At 39.9% G+C, this 20,721-nt stretch overlaps 1 protein-coding gene across 5 annotated transcripts in view; it reads left to right on the top strand.

Moving 5' to 3' along the window:
* Positions 1-893: 893 nt before the first annotated feature.
* Positions 894-20,721, top strand: part of FOXP4 (forkhead box P4) — a 76,451-nt gene continuing 56,623 nt past the window's right edge. For all 5 annotated transcript variants that reach the window (XM_075853629.1, XM_075853627.1, XM_075853625.1 and 2 more), the window contains exon 1: positions 894-1,180. The gene's annotated coding sequence lies outside the window, so the exon portion shown is untranslated. The remainder of the gene's footprint in view (positions 1,181-20,721) is intronic.

The raw sequence follows: 20,721 nt of genomic DNA, 5'->3' as shown, positions 1-20,721 counted from the left end.
CATTTGGCAAGTATAGCCAAATTAGCATATTTCGAAAAATGCTCATAACTTTGCAAATAATAAGTGTTTTTTAAAAGAAAAAGCACATTTGTTATCAGCAGCAAAGCGCCTATTAGATTAGTTAGGAGATAGGGAATTAATAAACGGGATAGATCCTCTCTAAACGACCTCTCTGCCCAGTTTGATACCAGTATTAATGCAGTGAGCCCTATAGATGAAGCTATATGCAGTCCTCCTATAAGTGTGTACATTGTGAAATCACTGGCCCAAAGCCCTGTAATCATATAAAAACACCAGTTACTTGGTCTTTGTGCCCACTTGGTTGCTACTAGTATAAATCACAACTTTGGGGCAGGTCTGAATGCTTCCTCTTATGTGTCAATGCAATGTGAGATCAGTGGGCCAAAGTCACGTCACTTAACCCTTTAATAACATCAGTTAGAGTACCCAGTGTGGTGCCCAGATTTTGCCCAATATTCAATTCGGCTTTTATGATGATATTTGTTTCCTTTCAGGACAGCAAACTTTTCACTTTTTACCATTTACAGTAAATCAAAAGTTATATTTGTGAATAAGAAACTGAGCGAATGAGAAAGCAACTTGAGCGTGGTGTGTGCAATGACTTGTGAAGAGGCGGCTCGGATTTCGGGCCTGGAGAGAAGCGCTGGGCTTTTCTTGTGCTTTCTTTGCTCTCAGCCTCAGAGCTGGTGTCTTGCAGAGAAGGAGGGAGGGAGGGGGAGGAGGAGGAGGCCGGCACTGGATTGTCTGAGTGGGTTTTGGCAGGGGAGGGGGCTGTGAGCAGATACACAGAGGTGCAGCTCCACTCTTGTCTTTGTAGTGTCACAGTAGGGGGGGGGGGCGGCGAGGAAGGAGTTTTTTTTTTTTTTTGCCGTTCCTCATCCAGTCAGTGTGCGCCTCGGGAGAAGCAGGGACAGTCTCTAGTTCCTCTCAAGTTTTCCTCATCCCGGTGATATTACTATTTTCTTCTTCCCTCGTTTCCTCCCACAGTGTCTTCCACCTGCTCCTTCTCGTGGGACAGATATCCGTCCAGCGCGTGCAGCTCGTCTGCCAGGACTGGGGCTACAACAAAAACTTCTCCCATAACTTCTGCTGATCCTTCCTTTATCTGCATGGATTGTGGCAGATCACTCGTGGGAAGCTTCTCTGGACGTATCTAGAGGTGAGTTCATACTTTTCCTTCTAGAAGTAGGTCCCCGGTCCCTTCCTGTCCCTATAGTCCCTTCCACACAGAATGGGAGTCCTTCCATACACAGTAGATTCAACAAAGAGTAGTCAATACTACAGAAGTTATCTATGCCAAGAATTCAAGCAAACGCTTCTTCATTGCTGAAACTCAATAGATTCCTGCTACATCTGATCAAAACAATCACTGATCGGCAGAAAGAAAGCAAATTGCTGCAAAATACCTCGCACTTTATGGAGAGCTGATCACATTACTGTGATTCCGATGGCTGGAAATATGACATCTTCATTGCTCCATGTATGGGCAGTAATCTCACAATATCTATACAGATTTCCAAGCTTGTAAGAAGTTCACGACACACTTTGCTTGGAAACTTCTCTCTGATTTGTGACTGTAACGCAGAGAGACATAACATATGTTGGGTGCCCAGACTGGCACAGATTGCACATGTGTTATTGTTCTGATGGGGGTTCCGTTCTATAGATGCCACCTGACTGCTGGTATTTCCCAAGCCTTGAAGTTGTAAAGTTTAGTTCAGTATTCTATAAACAGCCCTGGAGACATAGGTATATAGATTGGCCACCTCACTGCTCCAATTGCTGCTGTAAATAATTACAATGTCATTTTCGGCATAATTGTAAGATGGGTCGTCTTGTGTTGACTATGGCGGCACTAGTGCAAATCTTAGGAGACCTGCCTGTCAGATTCCCACATGCTAACGAGGTGACAGTAATCAAGAAATGATTGCTCCCATTATCTGTGTGGGTGTCTCTAAGTGTGTGCTTGGTATGTAAATATATGGAGATATATTGGGAATATAGATGCCAAAATCTGCTTGGTTATTAGTCCGAGTGCCAACATAATTTGCAATAACACACACATTTTTATGTAAAAAAAAAAAAAGTGATATTGTCGTCTATTTCCTTCTATTATTCATTTAGTTGGGCTGTTGTGTCTTTCAGGGCCCGTAATCGTAGCCTGAGAGAGTGCGGCTTTTCAGGATCTTGTTTCCCACATGGCTCTTTTGTGTTGTCCTCCTCAGACATAACTTCTGTGATAGGGAGTGCTGTCCTGGGAGTGGCATCTTTGGAGTGTACCCCTGAACTTTTATATACACATGTGAGACTTCCGAGAATTTGTGCTTAACGTTATGCCAAAATGATTATACTTCATAGATTTCTAGAGGGAAAATGTCTGAACTAGTCACTCATCCATCTGAAATGGGACATTTTTTTTTCTGGCCACCTCTGCGTGACCTTTAAAGACTCAACCTTCATTTATGATCCTGGTACTAAAGTGACTGTTCCTTCCTAGAAAGCCTCTTGTGTGGGTTTTGTTTGTGTACTGTCGTCAGGATGGCTAGTGTGCGCACCTCTGTTTGTATATAGGTTAATGATTACATGTATAAGTAATGGAGAAAATATCACTATAAGTGGAAACAGCATAAGACATTTTATTGTGTCATAAAGATTCAAATTATTATTTTTTCTGACACATGAAAATATAATAAAAGTTGGTGTAGTTCATGTACATATATTATGTACAAAAGATTTTATTCTTTAATCTTCAAGAACAATATAACTGATTGGCCGAATTTATAAATATTTCTACTAACAAAAAGAGAATACATAGACGTGTCTCATCAAGTATATTAATAACTAAAGACATACGTGTGTGTGTGTGTGTATATATATATATATCTCGGGACTAATAGGGTCTGGATACTATATAGTCATACAGAAGTGGGAGAGCACAGAGTTCATGGAGTCTGGGGTGAGCGGTGTGCAGGTGGAGATCTTCCTATTTTTACCTTCAACATATATATGTATTTCTGTGATTGGGATCCAGGCACTTGTTTCCATATAAAACAATACTGGATACAATGTTGGACTAAACGCTCTATGATATCTGGCACTTAGAAAACTCTGTAACTTGTTGAGCCTCTATGTTTCACACAGTTTTTTCCATTTATTTTTGTAAATGAAACAAAAGTCTAACTAATAGAAACGCATCAGTATTATTGTTTTTATTATTGTTTTTATAATATTTAATAGAAATAGTTTTCTGTTCATTTTCATTATTATCTGCAACCTTAAAACAAAGAAATCATTTCATTTTTAGTCATTTATTGACTCCCTGCTTTAGAATTTATTTTGCTGTGAAAATGTATAGAGTATAATGTAAGATACAGAGTATCTACAAATCACTTTCTAGACCAGTATTTTATAGGTCTCCTTTGCGGGATAGTAATGTTCTCAGGAAGCTTTGTATAATTATCCTGGCAAGTTTTCTGCCTGGTATTCCCTTTATCTCATGATCTTCTTCAGGGCTCAGAACATCTACCATGTGTAGTATTAGTACCTAAACGTAAATGTATAGATAGAGTATTTGCCTGCTATACTGTGTATGTTGTTCTATCAGATCTTAGTTCTTATGTTTAGTGTGTAAAGAATAGAAGAAATCATATATTTATATTTTTCGCAGTTTAACCAAGAAACCCTATTATTTATAGATTGTGTTAGGACGTTAGCACTTTACTGACCATGAATGTAGGACCTGGTATTTTCCTTTGTAGTGAAGAGTGTCTTTGTTGCTTTTTTACACAAATGTGGGAGTCCCGTTATGTTGAAATCTTGAGTGTGTGTGTGTGTGTGTGTGTCTGTGTGTGTGTCTGTCTGTGTGTGTGTGTGTGTGTGTGTGTGTGTGTCTGTGTGTGTGTGTGTGTGTATATAATAAATATGTATCCAGGCACTATACTCAATCAACATTCACAAAATCATGCAAGATATTTCGTTAAAACGACAGTTTCAGCCCTGTCACTCATTTCTTGTTCTCTGACACTTAATCCAGGTTACATGGCTGTATTACAGTTTGTGATTCATTAGTTTTCCAATTTCTATTTTCAAAATGTTTTTTCTATTATCTTTTAAAACATGGACATTCATATTAGTACTTTGTGCTGTTGCGGTGCAATTCATATTTTAGTGCCCTTATTGTGCCTGAAGAAGTCAACTATGTACGGATAAAGAGTTTTGGTGGCTTTTTGATGTTTTCCCCAAGTTTCCGCAAACCTATAAGCAGGGCCCCTCTAATTTATGTTGACAGGGTAACGGATGCTGGCATTCAGCATCTACATCTAAATGATCTATGAAATGGCCTTAGCTATGTTAGCTTTTATAGCGTTAAAGCAGTTTTCGGGCATCGAGAATTTGTGTGTATTTTAATGTAGCCACTTATTTTTGTTGAGTTTGATTTGTTTGTATCTTGTATTGCAGAAGTGCAGGCAGCACATATATTTGAGACACTTGCTTAGTTGTATGGATAAATATTTTTATGTGGGGGAAAATAAATAACACCTGTTGAGTACAATGGTCCGCTTTATGTAGCGTAGCAGGGGCTTTGTCTGAAAGTTTGCCTAAAAGAGTCTTACAGCAGCAAAACGAACACTGGAGATGATTCCCAGTTCTTACTACTGAATATGAGGCATAATATTGCTATATAATGAATTACTATTTCTTACAAATCATTGCATATATGCAGAAATGCAGCATGTATACTGGCTCCTATTGTCTTCACATGTGATTAACCTTTATTTTCTGATCACTTTTACCGCACCATTTGAACATCTTAGAAATATGCATCTCTATATTGCAGCTGCCCTTACAGAATACAGCACACTTGTATGAGAGTTGCATTGAGCTTTTCAAGGCCAAAATGACCAGCAACATAACCCTTTTGGAACCTGGAGGAATTTTAGGGGGGGGGGGGTGATGGGATGTTTACACAGCTGAGATCAGTAGGACTACAGGGAGGGGGCCATCATACTGCGCAGTCACCCTACAGCGGCTCTCAGACCCCATAACTTTGGTGTGTAATGAAGCAGGAAATGTGCCATTAAAATCCAAGCGTGTGCAGGGAGGCCACCACAGTTGCATCTTCTGCTGCACTGTGTGAAATTGTGTGGGTGATCTTGTCTGTGTTACATATACTGTTTCCTGCAGGACTTTGTGACACTGCTTGTATTGTACTACTGTGTGGCACATTGTATCCAGAGGTTCTTAACACTGTGAGTGCCCCTAAGTAAGAGTATGACATTATATTTCCTTTCCTATATCTCTACTATGCAGTGTCCTGCCAGGCAATGGATAGTGTGTATAGTGCTATGTGTTTGGCTACCACAATGTATGCCTAAAGCAGTATTACATGACACTGTACTTTCCATTTATTGGACTTTATCTGCTGATTATTATTTAACTTTGTGTCCATTAGATCAGTTTAGAATTAAAAAATAATACCACCCAATATACATAATTCCCCTCTTTCTTTGTTATTTTGTTGTTGGTCCCTATGAACAATCATTTGGGTTTGTTCCAGAATTCATCTGCTAACGGTGACCTGAAAATGAATGAGATTGTGAATGTTCCTCATAAACCGTTATAGTAATACAACTTCTCTAAAGTCACGAATTGTAACATTATATGTATAATTAAGGCATAATTCCACCCAAGCCATTAAGTGTCCAATTGGTCGGGTTTTTCAGACAGAACAGAAGAAGTACAGAGTAGAGGATTAGGGTACAGGAAGTAAGGAAGTGTATTGGATTATTCATTTGTTTCCATTTTGGGTAAAGATAATCTGTAAAATGTGTTTCCGGCAGTTTTGTTGATGCCATGTATACAAAGGTATGGTGCAGATGGAATACTGATGTTACAGGTGGATTTTATATACAGATAAGTGTTAAACTGTTTTGTTACTTAAAGGTAAGAACTTATCTGTATTCCTGCACTGAATAGTGGCAGATGTCCTTGTACATCTGTTTCTCTGTGCTTTATGTATGTGGATATTTGTTGCGCCTCCGCTTCTTTGTCCTTGTCCATGTTAATAACTTTGCTTGCATGTGATAAAGTTATATGTAACATGCACCCTCTGGAAATGTATAACTCATACCCTTAGGATAACATATAACTGTACTTTCATTATTTTTCTTCTGAGTGCAACAGTAAAGAATTCTACAGTCATAACAAGGGGGATAGACTTTGGATAAATCCTGAGTCTTGAACTTCTATACTGTTTTTAATACTGAAAGGATAATAACCATATACAATGATTACCCGGGTCTTTGCATTGTGCCCTTCTCATTTTAGACAGGTCCTATACTCTTGTACAGTGTACAGGCATATTTGCCTATTCTTTCTATTTTATTAAAGCTGAAATCAGTCGTTTGGTACTGTGGCAGTAAGAATACTAATATTATACCTTCTTTGAAATGTTTTACATTGTTCTTTTAGTTTCTAAATGGTTTCACTCATTTTGGACAACCCTTTTTTGAAATAAAAAGGCCCTAAGAAACACTTGTAGCAGTAAGCACACAATTGTATTACTGCAGAAGCTATAATACAGAATACAAGCCCCTTTCCCGTCCCCATGGTGTCTATTAGAACTTTTTTTTAAAGAGGCATCACTTTACCAACAGGCTGTTTAGTTGCTGTGGCAAATGCTGCTTCATTGATGGAAAACATTGTATAATTGGGAAGAGCGCTTTCTCAGAGAGATTACATTAGGAGTCAAAAGAACATGGAGAGTAAATGGGCAGAAAAGCAGGTCCCATGTGTTTGGAGTGTCGGTATGTCACCGGAGGACAGGGAGGAAGGAGCGCTGGCATAGGAAGTCCTCAGAGTGAACTGATCAGCTGGTTTTACACTGTATCACTGGCATATAGCCACCCTTGTCAATGCTTCTGTCTGTTCCAAAGCTTTACAGTCTCTCCATCATGTCTTCTCAACGAACAGTGTGCCTATCAGAATCCCTCCTCTAGTGGACACAAAAGAGGCACCCAGTGTATTAGAAAAAAGATTATAAATGCTAATTCAAAAAATATTACAATATTAAAAAAAAATATCTCTAATGTTTATCAGAAATTACAGACCCTTCGCCTCTCATCTGACCTGGCTGATAGCAGATATCAACAACTATCAGCTATACATGAAAAGAACAAACACATTAAGTCCTCTATAAGAAAAAATGATCTCTAAGATTTTGGCAATTTCTCAGTAATGTGGAAAACATAGATTTTTACTTTATTTTACTTGGCTGAAGTAGTCCTTGAGTCTGTCTGATATAGAGTTGATCTATCATATAGCACCAATGAAGAGAACCCTGCTCTACTACAATATATAAAGTGTTGATGAATGCTTGGTCCTGTGTCTTTATTTCTTTCCATATAGTATCTATACATCTCAGTCTTATCACTTCATGTTGTATTTTGTCTGTGTATAACGGCTGCACATCTGTTTCTCGTCTCTGCATTCTGGACTGTCCTTGTACATCATCCCTCTGTGTATTATGCATGTGCCTATTATATCTGAATGTTGTGTCTGTATATCCCTGTCTTGTCTACTTTTATAACTTGTCTTGTGCCTCATAAATACATAAGGCTGCTCTGGTTTAGATACCTAACATACCTCTTATAATCTGTATCACTCTTCACTTCATATACTGTCTGTTTTTTGTGCGTTCTATGATTTGCCATGTCTGAGCTGGGGATAAGAATGTATGATTATTACGTGTACCCTTTAAAGTAATGGGATCAATGGACCCTTTATATTAAGCAGGAGGAATTATTCTAGAAAATATATACTCTGTACATTTAGACCAGGTTCACACAGGGCAGTTTAATGCAGTTTTCAATTGATGTTTTTAGCTGAAATTCGGAGTGGAACCGAAAGTTATACAAGAAAAACTTTTACAATTTTTTTTTTTTAATCGACTGTTTTGGCTAAAATGTCAAACCAAAAACTGCAGCAAATTTCACTGTGTAAGGCCCCATGCACACTTCCGTAGTTTTTATCCCCAATAACGGATGCGTAATTGCGGATAAAATACTGACACATTAATTACGGGTGTGCCATAGAAATGAGCCACAAAAAATAGGACATGTCCTGTTTTTCCACATTGGCGGACCGTGCTCCTATACTTATTACTGTGAGCATGGTTCACAAATGCTGATGACACTCAGTGGCCTGTCCGTGCTGTATTTGCTGACCGTTCATGGGGCCTAAATCTCGCCTAACAGTAATGTCACAAAGGAAAAAGTAAAGTCAATTTTTTATTGATAATGATAAAAACATTAAAACAATAAAATTCTGTATTAAAAAATAAATGTCAGTTTGTGTTTACACACCCATGTGGCTGTTCAAGTGCAATCTGTAGTTAAGGCAGTATAAACTGAAAAGTAACACCAAAGCCCAGTTGTTTTGATATTTATATAATACCATTTAATATTATCAATGTCCTAGACAAAGACATGCATCCAGATATATGTATTTACTTTTATATGGCTAAGTAAATCATTATAGGTTAATTCCATCGAAACATTTTGGAACTAAGTGACACTTTCAATAATAATGCTCTCAGGACCTTTTCTACAAACTGTATCTTATGTTCATAGGTCTTAGGTCACTAGATTACTGGTGTTTTTCTAGGGGAATCCCACAGTTGAAAGGATGATAGGTGTTAGTAAAATGATTTATTAGCTGAAGATAGCTTTTTATCCCCAGAATCCCATTGGGTGAATATATCTAAATGTAGAACACACATATACCACGTGTTATAGGAATCATCTGGTTCAATAACATGATTCAGTTGACAGTTCACATTTATTACAGAACAAAGATATAATATAAGGTCTAAAAGGTCCTTTTACACGGGCAGATTTCCTGGCTCGTAACGATAACATGTCGACAGGGCTCGTTTGCCACATTTACATGGAGCAATGATGGATGTTAACAGTTTACATTGTGGTATAGCACAAAGATGCACAACGGCAACAAAAAAACACAGCAAAACAAAACTTGGCAGAACCACAGGTGGTATGTGGTTTTGCCACGAGCATAGGTTACAGTTTTTGGCATAGAAGTTCTGTGAAATGTTCTTACAACGGCTCGTATGGAAAACAGCAATTGATGTGCTGCATGTACACAGAAGTAATTGGGGTAAAACCACAACAGATGAGCATTTTGTAGTTTAATAAAAAAAAAAAACAGTACTAAAACACGTGTAGTTTTAAATTGCAAAAGAAAGATTTATGTAAAATCTGGAAGGTGCGTTTTTTCCACTGCAAAGAAACAACAAAGTGTATTTGCTTTAAGCTACATTTTATGGTCCTTATTACGAACGCAACATATTACAGCCATGTGATCCCGTCCTTAGTGAGAGTAAATGTGCTTATTACAGTAACTCCTCTTCCTACCGTCCTTTTCACATCAATCAATAGTTAATAATTGGTAAAACAGCATGTTCTTAATCATTACTATAAGTTGTATAGATTTTATCACTTGTTTATCTGGTCGAGATCATTTTGCATGGCAGAAAACAAGTGTTGTCAGGTTGTATAACAATTGGCTGTACAAATAGTATCTAATGCAACACAGTTGGATAACAACTAGCTTGTTCAAAATAGGAATATGCTGTGTTGAATATAGGCCTTATATGAAATAAATTCACCACATGACATGTCACCTCACATACATTTCAAAACTTAGCTTTACCACACATCTGCCTACTCCATATCATACTAATGGTATTATCCAGAATATAGATTTGGAATTTCTGTCAATGTACATTTATGTTTCGAAATTATTTCTAGCACCTTTCTATAAATAATTTCTAGCACCTTTCTATAAATTATTGTTGTTAAAATGAATGACATTTTGCATTGTTCAGCCCTCCTCCCGCACTAATTTTACAGGGTGGCGATGGCTATCATACATAGACATAGTGAAAGCGATCATTGCATGTTGGTACCCGGAACTATTGAAAAAGCATGCATTTCATGTATGGTGCCTGTATAGTTCCAGGCCCTAAATAAGTAAATTCTTATACAATATTAAGGTAAAGTCAATGTACTCCATTTCAGCTATGTAATAGAATAAAAAACAACTACTATTCTGGTACTTGGAAGAAATGTAATGTTTCCTGAAGTGTTTGGAAAACAGAGTGAGAATTCAGAATTCAGGGTTGGTTAGTGTAATAGAACTACGCTCAATTGGCGTTCATTGGCAATGTGTTCTGGAGGGGAGTATTTGGTAGCTGTGGAAGTGTTCTCTGTCGTTTTTCACTAAACTTTATGGATGCTGAGACGTTCAAATTAGATAATTTTACTGGCTTCAATCCAACTTCCTACAAAGCCTTCATATGGTAAAGAGCCCATTTTTCCAGGCTCTGTGCTCACATAGGGGAGATATTTTAGTGGGGAGGGGTAGATGGAGAATATGCTCTCTGCTCTGTTTGTTTTCCCTCTAAGGATACTCATTCCAAGAATTTCTGCATTTAACCTGGTTATCTCTTTCTTTGCCTTATGCGTTCTGTAATCCTGTTTCCATACATCAGAATATATAGCATGTACTTTTTAGATGCCTTCTCTGTCAAAAGTTGTCCTTTCTTCTCGAATTCACCCAGTCATAGTTATCAGCATTTTGTATACGTCTGGAAAAATGTGCTATGTATATTGTCATGTGGTTAGTATGCAAGACTTGGCTTACAGAGAAACTCTGAAAGGGAGGAATCGAGTTCCCTTCAGACTTTCCACCCTGGCATGTATTATATAAAATACCTGGAAATCCACGTGACAGATCTTGTGATCAGCAAACATCCTCCCCATCTCCAGTGGAATGTGGCGCAAAAAAAATGACGTAAACCAGTGGCCCAGGAGCCACATGTGACGATCAGGCTCCCTACATGTGACTCCCCAGCTGTTGTCAATTGCACATATTATTGTGCACTAGTGGTACCAGGGAGGTCATGGAGTTGCTAGAACTTGGTACTAGGGTCAAAACAATATCATTGGTAGTTAACAGTACGGTAAGAGCCTTCGGTCATATCTTTAATAGTCGTTTTTCCTTTTAATACTCGCTGTCCTCACCACCATCTATTGTATTTTGAAGTGCTCACGGCCTACAAAAGGATAGAGACCTCTGATGTAAACAAAGCTTTACCCACTCTGTGGCATCTATTGCTCCATGAATAGTGCTTTGTAAAACAATACATAACGAATAATCACTTTAGAAATTACAATTTTTACTCAATTTCTCTTTTAATAAAGGCCCTTTTAAAGGACCAAATAGTGGCCGTGAATGTGAGCGCCAATCGACGATACAGCTGGGCGATTGGTGCTCGTTAGTTCCAGTCAAAGGACCAATCGTTGGTAATGTATTGGGACGAGCGATCGTTAAGTGTCAGCTTCTAGCAAATATAAAGTGGATCTGTCACTATAATATACTGCCCATGATAAAGGGATTATCAGAGATTCCAAAAAAGGCCCCAAGTGAATGGGGCTGAGCTGCAATACCAGACAAAGCCTGTGTACAATAGTGGTGCTGTTTTGGGGAAGAAAACAAAACCTTTTTTGTAATCTCTGTTAACAACCGCAAGTGAATGCTGCAGATTTTATTGCAGAAGTTTCTGCGTTTAAAAATCTTTTCCATTCATCTGAATCTGGTTGTTTCTGCAGCAAAATATGCCGCATGTGCAGGGGGCCTAAATAGATCTGTCCGCTTACAGTAATAAAATAGATTGTGACCAAAGTTTTTCGCAGCCTTTAATATTATGCCTTTTGTAAGGACATCATTTTAAATTTACAGGTCCGTACTTGTAGCACAAAGATTTTGTGCCATTTGGGTAATAGGAGCCCTGAAGGAATACACCTGACCCGGTTATAAGGCCTTATTCACACGTGCGTATTTCACGTCCGTGTTACGCGCGTTAAAACAACGGACGTCACACGGATCTATGCAATTCAATGGGGCCATTCAGACATCTGGTGTTTTTCACGCAGCGTGTATCCGCTGCGTTAAACTCGCTGCATGTCCTATACTGGTGTGTTTTTTGCGCATCATGCACCCATTGAAGTCAATGGGTGCGTAAAAATCACGGACAGCACATGGATGTCATCCGTGTGCTGTCCGTGTTTTTCACGCACCAGTTGCTAAAGATATGATGAGGAAAAACATATGGATGACATACGTGGTAAAAAACACAGACACGCACCGTACACGGATGCAACACAGAACTGCAACGCAAGAAAAACGCTGCGTTTATTACAAGCGCAAAACGGACACGTTCGTGTGAATAAGGCCTAAGTCTGGAGTATTCATGAGGGGAAAGCTACACCCACCTCCACTCGTCCTTCAGGCTGGCGCTTGATTGGCTGCCGTGTATACATGTATATACAACAGCCTATCAGTCACTGCAGAGAAGGACGGGGGGAGCACTCCCCTCATGAATACGCCAGACACATAACTATGAATCTGATGTATGCTTTCAGCGCTCCTATTAGCCAGACGGAAGAACATTTTTTGCCGTTTTCGCCACTAGAAGTATGGACCTGTTGCTTACATAGGGCAGCATATTAAGCTGACAGATCAACTTTAAGGGCAGCATATCATAAGTCTAGGTCCAGGGGACTGCTGTGGCAATCAGTAAAAAAATATTGTGCCATTTCTCTTCTAATCCCATCAAAAAAATACAGGGAACCGGCTTGTGAGTCATCGTCATTAATGAGGAGATTGCTGCCCCCGCCACTCTCCTCTCTGCTTAGTAATGGCAGCCGCTGTATACAGGCTTATACAGTGAAAGCTTTGGAGGGTGGCTTTCTTCCAGTGAATATAGAGGACTCATAACCATGATGAAATCAGCTTCAAATCAGGCATATTGCGTATTTGAAGATCCTCAGGAGCTCAGTAAACTAGTAAAGATTTTTTACCGGTTTACATAATTTTGTACATTAAACCCGTAATGCATGAACCCGGCCTTTGAATTTGACTATGAAAAGGGCCATGGCAGTTTTTATGCATAATGCCTAATATGTCTTGCAAGAGCAAATGCATGACCGGTCAGACAATGTGTAGAATTTGTGCATTAGAGACATTTACCCTGGGTTGTAGGACATATTTAAGAATATGTCATAGACATTACTCAAATTGGTGAACTTTGTATGCTGCACCAAATACTGTTCCTGCAACAGTAATGATAAATAAGTGTCGATGTGTGTCTAGGTAGAAATCCAAAACTGCCAAGTTTTATACGAGTGACCCAAAGTAGGACTATATTTTACAGCTTCACAAGCATTGTTTTTGTTAGCCAAATACAAAAGTATATCCTAAACAAAGAAACGTAGTGAAGAAATAATTAGACTACGGCTGGGTTCACAATTGCATTTGGCTTTCTGTTATTCTGCTCCATAAGAGGAGCAGAACGGAAGCGCTGGTTCCTTTGCACGACAGACACCACTGACTTTCATGGGTTCCGACGGGTTTCCATTAGGGTGTCCGTGGATTTGCCATAAACAATAGTGCAGCATGCTGCACTATTTTTCCCGGTGTTTTTGGTCAGATCTGCGACAGACCACTAATGGAGCCCACCAAAACAGATGTGAATGAGGCCTTATACTGTCTTCTCTTTTTTTCCTTTGTCAAGTTTAGTCTGTTTATATGAATCCGTTCAGCAAATCTTCTACATGTGGACCCAGCCTTAAAGCAAAGCAAGGTTAATATGTTATTCATTCCACTGGTAGGGAAATTAGACTGTAAAACTGGACATACACATTACATAAAGTAATCCAGTTCATTTTGGATGGATACGCCGATAATCAATAAAACGATATGCATACAGTCTGACCATCCTCTGAAATCCTCTGGCAGGTGAAGCAAGGGTTGGATTTAAACCTTTCCAACTGTCCTAAGAAAGTGTTTGGAAGTCATTTACCTCGACACGTCTGTTGGCCAAGCTGAATTGACATGTTTATGGGGAGAGTGGGGGTAGATAGCTGGCAGAGGAATTATCTGACTGCCATCTTAGGTGTATGGCCTACGTTTGTGAATGCCATTAAAAGACATGGGTAGTTTGATTCAGCCAGGAGTGCACCCTTAACACATATTAAGGCAATAATTGCACTTCTCTTTTCGGGGGTTGTCTCACGAAAAACATTTATTACCTATCCACATTAACGAGAACGAGGTACCCAGTGTAACCATTTGAATATAGCAGTGGATAGGTGTTAAATGTTTTTTGTTAGGCAACCCCTGGAAATCCACTCCTGGTTTTGGCTAAAACAATTACACTGTGTGAACCTGGTCTTAAAGCGTATCTCCAATTAGAATCTCTCGCATGACCCTACATCGGAGACAAACTACTGCACGATGGGCAACACATTTGCCTGATCGGACCCGTTCACGATACTCTTCAGGCGTTGTATGGTGGCCACTGCAGTCAGTCGGGAGCTTGCAACTGGATGTGCACTTTAAAGAGACATAATTCATCAAAGACAAATGCAGAGTAAAATACCTTTTTTCGTTATCCATGTCCCAAAAATAACATTATGAGAAAAATGCAGACAATGTTATTAGAGTCTTAAGGAGACCTTCACATGAGTTAACTTTATTTTTGCATTTCCAGACAATTCAATCTCCCAGTTTTTTACATTTTATTCATTATCTTCTTTCCTGTTAGCGGCATGTATGCTTTCTTGTATTTTACTTTTGGAGAGAAGTTTCACCATTCAGTGTTTAATAATTAAATGGGCGTGGGGATTTCTTTTAATTTCTTCATACAGGCTTGCTACCCCTCTCACCCCCTCCCCAATTAAACGGTTGGAATGTACACGTTAAGCGAGGCGCCAGTGTCCTTTCGTGCCCCTGATGATTCAAAAAGGATATTCATTTATGCCTTTTAAACACCATGCCGATTAAAATCAGAAAGATTTTCTTCATCAAAATCTAACATCCTTGAAAAATTAATTTGATGCTTCTGTTATCAGTTAATTGAATCAGCTCAGGGACGAGGTTTGTGTGGAGGGTGATTAAAAGCGGCCTCTCTCTGGGCTTTCTTTTCCCTTTCTTATTTCAAACACTGCAACATTATGAAACCTTCCTTTTATTTTTCCATTTTTACACATTTTCCCTAGAATAAGAGATGAATAAGGATTGTTCCTCTTGTCTTCCAAGCTTCAGGCAAAGAAAGTCCTGTAGTTTCTAAGATGTCCACGAGGCCACTGATTTTTAAGGTGATGTTATATTTTGTGGAAAATCTGTACCCATTTAGTCTTACCTGACAACAACAAAATGAATCTGATTTTGCTTGGTAATTGATAAACTTTGTTTTTTATTTCAAGTGAACTTTTTATGAGAAAGGTACACATTAAAACATCTACATGATGCTCCTAAAGAGTTTAACTAGTGATTATATTAAACATCATTTTTAAGAATGTTTTGGTGTGGTTTTTCTAATTGTCCATATCAATTTTTTTATAAAACATTTTTGGGAAATCTAGCAGTTTTTCCCTCTGGCCACTGAGCCTCATAATAGAGTGACACTAAGGGTATGTGCACACGACCAATTTTCAGGCGTAATGGAGGTGTTTTACGCCTCGAATTACGCCTGAAAAGACGGCTCCAATACGTCGGCAAACATCTGCCCATTGCTTGCAATGGGTCTTACGATGTTCTGTGCAGACGAGCTGTCATTTTACGCGTCGCTGTCAAAGTGCAGGACACTTGGGACGTAATTGGAGCCGTTTTTCATTGACTCCAATGAAGAACAGCTCCAATTACCTCCGTAAAAGACGCCGCGAAAAACGCGAGTACATGCAATTACGTCTGAAATTACGGAGCTGTTTTCTCCTGAAAACAGCTCCGGAATTTCAGAGACGTAATTGGCGTTGTCGTGTGCACATACCCTTACTGTTCTGTAGAGATCACTTCTCAGCAGTCATCTTCTTTTTTACAGGCAGTATTACAATGAAAGGTAACACCTATATACAGATAACACAGGATCCACAATTGACAATCGGTAATGGGAACAGCTCCCCTCCTATCCCTTCCTTCATGGTGATCTCTGCACAGGTCACAGAGAATGCCTAGAAAACTCTACCATAGAAGTCAATTAGCATCTCCAGACTAGGTTTCTATGGACCATGTAATAATAATAATAATAATCTTTATTTATATAGCGCCAACATATTACGCAGCACTTTACAATTTAGAGGGAACATGAAACAAACAATATCAGACATTACATAGTGACAAAGTTAATTTACAATTCAAACCTGAGGAGTGAGGACCCTGCTCGCAAGAGCTTACAATCTATGAGGAAATAAAGGAGACATAAAGTGTAAGAGTGTTTGTTCTGTACAATAGTCCGGCCATCTTTTATACACATAAAGCTGCATGAGCCGGTAACCAGCCAGTATCCGTGTATGACGGACATGAAGAGAAGGAGTGTGATCGAATCTTATTCTGATGACTAATCTAAAAGGGGGCCATGGAAAGGAGTCAGATTAGGGAATGTTATAGGCCTGTCTAAATAGATGTGTTTTCAGGGCACGTTTAAAACTGAGGATATTGGGAATTAATCTGATTGTCTGGGGTAGCGCATTCCAGAGGACTGGTGCAGCACGAGAAAAATCTTGGAGACGGGAGTGGGAGGTTCGGATTATGGAGGACTTTAATCTAAGGTCGTTGGCAGAACGTAGAGCCCGAGTAGGGTGGTGGACAGAGATGAGGGAGGAGATGTAAGGAGGTGCAGCACTGTGGAGAGCTTTGTGGGTGAGAGTAATAAGTTTGAATTTTATTCTGCTGTAAAGCATATCTCTGAATGCTGTTAACAGAGCTGAGCAGCTGCTCGGGCAACATGGCCTTCCCCATAATCATGTATATAAAATAGAATAAAAAAAATTATAATTAAGTATTTTTTTTTCAGTAATTAAAATCTAAGATGATACATTCCCTTTCTATTTGACAGCTGTTCTCTTCTAATCACCCACATGCCTAAAGATAAAGCAAGTTATCATCAGAATTTTGCTGCGGTTTATTTTTATACACATAGTTAATATTAGGTGACCTGTGATCATTGGGAAAATATGGTATTAACCCCTTAATGACCACCAATATGCCTTTTCACGGCAACCTAGTCTAAGGGGTCTTTTTACGGCAGCCTAGTCTTAAGTCCTGCACAGGTGTCCCATGGAGGCTGGAGCAGGGGCTCCGCTGTCTGATTTCAGCCAGGCTCCTGCTCCAAAAGTAGTGATAGAAGTTTACTTAGATGGTGGCCATTTAACCCCTTCAATGCTGCGGTCAATAGCGACCGCAGCATTTTAAGTCATTTACAGAGGGTTGGGGCTCCCTCTGTCACATCGTTGGCCCGCAAATGTGATCGTGGGCCTCCGATGGGGTGTCATGGCAGCCAGGGCCCTAATAAAAGCCCTGTGGCCTGCCCTGGCTACATGCCTATTATGCCATGTCAGAGGCATAGCCTAATAGATTACCTGTCGGTTTTAGGGTATGTTCACACGGCTTATTTTCGGCCGTCTTTCGGGCCGTTAACGGCTGAAAAATCGGAAGCAGAATGCCTCCAAACATCTGCCCATTAATTTCAATGGGAAAAACTGAATTTTGTTCTGACAGGGCGTTTTTTTATGCGGCCTTTTTGAAAAAGAGCCGTTTTTCATTGAATAGAAAAATGTCCGTAAAAAACGCAGCGAAAAACGCGAGTTTGCTTAAAAAATGGCTGAAAATCAGGAGCTGTTTTCCCTTGAAAACAGCTCCGTATTTTCAGACGTTTTTTAGTAAGCGTGTGAACATACCATCAGGCTATGTACACACACAAAATTAAAAACGTCTGAAAATACTGAGCTGTTTTCAAGGGAAAACCGCTCCTGATTTTCAGACTTTTTTAAGCCACTCGCGATTTTCGCTGCGTTTTTCATGACTGTTTTTTTAGCTGTTTTTCTATAGAGTCAATGAAAAACGGCTCCAAAATCGGCCCAAGAAGTGACATGCACTGCTTTTTCGCGGGCGTCTTTTTACGTGCCGTTTTGGAAAACGAAGCGTAAAAAAAAATGCCCCGTCGGAACTACTTCCGACTTATCAGCCGTTTTTCGGGACGTTTACGGCCCGAGAAACAGCTGAAAATAGCCCGTTTGTAAGTGAACATAGCCCGTGTGCACTTAGGGTATGTTCACACGAGGTCATTACGTCCGTAATTGACGGACGTATTTCGGCCGCAAGTCCCGGACCGAACACAGTGCAGGGAGCCGGGCTCCTAGCATCATAGTTATGTACGATGCTAGGAGTCCCTGCCTCGCTGCCGGACTAACTGTGACTGAGAATAAGGCTGGCTTCACACGAGCATGTTACGTCCGTAATGAACGGAACGTATTTCGGCTGCAAGTCCCGGACTGAACACATCATCATAGTTATGTACAATGCTAGGAGTCCCTGCCTCTCCGTGGAACTACTGTCCCGTACTGAAAACATGATTACAGTATGGGACAGTTGTCCTGCAGTGAGGCAGGGACTCCTAGCATCGTACATAAGTATGATGCTAGGAGCCCGGCTCCCTGCACTGTGTTCGGTCCGGGACTTGCGGCCGAAATACGTCCGTCAATTACGGACGTAATGACCTCGTTTGAACATACCCTTACACTAACAGGCAATAATGCTTTGGTATACTAAGTATACCAAAGCTTTATATCTGCGGCAAAAAGATCGCATAATGAAGTCCCGTAGTGGGACTGAAAAAATAAGTAACTAATGTTAAATAGAAATTATTTAAAAAAATGACAGTTAAAAAACCAAAACATTTTTCCATTAAAAAGTGGTTTTATTTGGTAAAAGTGTATAAATGAAGTAAAAGTACACATATATGGTATCGCCGCGACCGTATGTAATTTAAACAGCAAGGTGAACGCCGTAAAAAAAAAAAAAACCCACAAAAAACATTGGTGGAATTGCTATTTTTTTCTATTACCCCCCAAAAAGTAATAATAAAACTTAATCAATAAGTCCCATGTACCCCAAATAAGTACCAATGAAAACTATGTCTCGTCCAGCAAAAAAGAAAGCCTTCATTTCACTACATTGACGGAAAAATAGAAAAGTTATGGCTCTGCGGCCAGATTTACACGAGCGCGTGCGTTTTGCGCGCGCAAAAAACGCGGCGTTTTGGGCGCGCAAAAGGTACTCAACAGCTCCGTGTGTCAGCCGCGTATGATGCGTGATTTTCACGCAGCCGCCATCATTGACACTGTATGTTTATGCTTTTCTGTTTTCAGTCATACTTTTTACTGCTGTTGCGCGAATCACGCGCGTCACACGGAAGTGCTTCTGTGTGCTGCGCGTGATTTTCACGCAGCCATTGACTTCAATGGGTGCGTGATGCGCGAACAACACACAAATATCGGACATGACGTGAGTTTTACGCAGCGGACACACACTGCATGAAACTCCCGGACAGTGTGCACGGCCCCATTGACTAACATACAGTGAAAGAAATAAGTATTTGATCCCTTGCTGATTTTGTAAGTTTGCCCACTGTCAAAGACATGAACAGTCTAGAATTTTTAGGCTAGGTTAATTTTACCAGTGAGAGATAGATTATATTTAAAAAAAAACAGAAAATCACATTGTTAAAATTATATATATTTATTTGTATTGTGCACAGAGAAATAAGTATTTGATCCCTTTGGCAAACAAGACTTAATACTTGGTGGCAAAACCCTTGTTGGCAAGCACAGCAGTCAGACGTTTTTTGTAGTTGATGATGAGGTTTGCACACATGTTAGATGGAATTTTGGCCCACTCCTCTTTGCAGATCATCTGTAAATCATTAAGATTTCAAGGCTGTCGCTTGGCAACTCGAATCTTCAGCTCCCTCCATAAGTTTTCGATGGGATTAAGGTCTGGAGACTGGCTAGGCCACTCCATGACCTTAATGTGCATCTTTTTGAGGCACTCCTTTGTTGCCTTGGCTGTATGTTTCGGGTCATTGTCGTGCTGGAAGACTCAGCCATGAGCCATTTTTAATGTCCTGGTGGAGGGAAGGAGGTTGTCACTCAGGATTTGACGGTACATGGCTCCATCCATTCTCCCATTGATGCGGTGAAGTAGTCCTGTGCCCTTAGCAGAGAAACACCCCCAAAACATAATGTTTCCACCTCAATGCTTGACAGTGGGGACGGTGTTCTTTGGGTCATAGGCAGCATTTCTCTTCCTCCAAACACGGCAGGTTGAGTTAATGCCAAAGAGCTCAATTTTAGTCTCATCTGACCACAGCACCATCTCCCAATCACTCTCAGAATCAACCAGATGTTCATTTGCAAACTTCAGACGGGCCTGTACATGTGCCTTCTTGAGCAGGGGGACCTTGTGGGCACTGCAGGATTTTAATCCATTACGGCGTAATGTGTTACCAATGGTTTTCTTGGTGACTGTGGTCCCAGCTGCCTTGAGATCATTAACAAGTTCCCCTCGTGTAGTTTTCGGCTGAGCTCTCACCTTCCTCAAGATCAAGGATACCCCACGAGGTGAGATTTTGCATGGAGCCCTAGATCGATGTCGATTGACAGTCATTTTGTATGTCTTCCATTTTCTTACTATTGCACCAACAGTTGTTTCCTTCTCACCCAGCGTCTTACTTATGGTTTTGTAGCCCATTCCAGCCTTGTGCAGGTCTATGATCTTGTCCCT

This window comes from Rhinoderma darwinii, chromosome 2 (assembly GCF_050947455.1).
Source record: "Rhinoderma darwinii isolate aRhiDar2 chromosome 2, aRhiDar2.hap1, whole genome shotgun sequence".
Taxonomy (NCBI): domain Eukaryota; kingdom Metazoa; phylum Chordata; class Amphibia; order Anura; family Rhinodermatidae; genus Rhinoderma; species Rhinoderma darwinii.
Note: the sequence above shows the minus strand (reverse complement) of the source record. Positions and strands in the feature narration are given on the sequence as shown.